This window comes from Sinocyclocheilus anshuiensis, unplaced genomic scaffold, assembly GCF_001515605.1.
Source record: "Sinocyclocheilus anshuiensis isolate Anshui unplaced genomic scaffold, SAMN03320099.WGS_v1.1 scaffold1208, whole genome shotgun sequence".
Classification (NCBI taxonomy): domain Eukaryota; kingdom Metazoa; phylum Chordata; class Actinopteri; order Cypriniformes; family Cyprinidae; genus Sinocyclocheilus; species Sinocyclocheilus anshuiensis.
Genome location: NW_015542424.1, coordinates 447244 through 448477, shown reverse-complemented (window position 1 = coordinate 448477; position 1234 = coordinate 447244). Strand labels below are relative to the sequence as shown.

At 37.9% G+C, this 1234-nt stretch overlaps 1 protein-coding gene across 1 annotated transcript in view; it reads right to left on the bottom strand.

The window, feature by feature from the left end:
- Positions 1–1234, bottom strand: part of LOC107693524 (anaphase-promoting complex subunit 13-like) — a 3792-nt gene that overhangs the window by 778 nt on the left and 1780 nt on the right. The gene's annotated exons all lie outside the window — the stretch shown is intronic.

Below are 1234 nucleotides of genomic sequence, written 5' to 3'. Positions count from 1 at the left end.
CCGAAGTCAGTGATGATTTGGGGTGCCGTGACGTCTGCTGGTGTTGGTCCATTGTGTTTTATCAAGTCCAAAGTCGATGCAGACGTCTACCAGGAGATTTTGGAGCATTTTATGCTTTCATCTGCTGACAAGCTTTATGGAGATGATGATTTCCTTTTCCAGCAGGACTTAGCACCTGCCTACAGTGCCAAAACCACTTCCAAGTGGTTTGCTGACCATGATATTACTGCGCTTGATTGGCCAGCCAACATGCCTGTCCTGAACCCCATATGGAATCTATGGGATATTTTCAAGAGAAAGATGAGAAACAGTCAATCCAACAATACAGACGAGCTGAAGGCTCAATAGTGCCTCAGCAGTGCCATGGGCTGATCGCTTCCATGCCACACCTCACATGTTGTCATTTGTGCTAAAGGAGCCCCGACCAAGTATTGAGTGCATAAATGAACATACTTTAAAGAACTTGAACTTTTCTGTTTTGCAAATCCTTTTTTTTGAATGATCTTAGGAAATATTATAATATTTTGAGATACTGGATTTCAAAATACTGGAGATACTAATCATCAAAATTATAACAAAAAACTTTTGAAATGTTTTACTTTACATGTAATGAATCTAGAATATATGCAAGATTCACTTTTTGAAATAAGTTACAAAAAAATGAACTTTTTCACGATATTCTAATTGTTTGAGATGTGCCTGTACAGTGATATCACATAATACAAATGTAAAGCACATTCCACTGCTGACTGGAGTATTAACAGTACTCGCCATCATTGCGAAGATTACATGAAGATTACTTAAAGCTGCAGTCCATAAATTTTGCCTCTTTGTCACCATCTCTGTTTGAAAACCTGGAATTGCAGCTGGGTGCGGAATTATCTAGCTTGTGAGTGGGTGAATCTAATGTTCTGAAGAGTATGTGTTGCAGTCAGTCACCGCACCGGTGTGGATATTTACTGTACTTCGCAATCACAGATTTTAGCCTACGTCTTGGAATATATGACCCAAATAAGAATTTTCACCGTATATTGTCATCAGAACAAGTAAGTAACAAGTCTGCCACGTTTGTTCTGACCAACTGAGGAAAAAAGCATTACCATAAATCTCGCTACCAATGGTGATTAAATCTAAAGATCGGTTAGCTCATATCACATCAAACCGTTCAAATTATTATTATTGTTATACTTTATTCTCAAATGATTAATGTTAACAACATCAGCATTGGTGACTA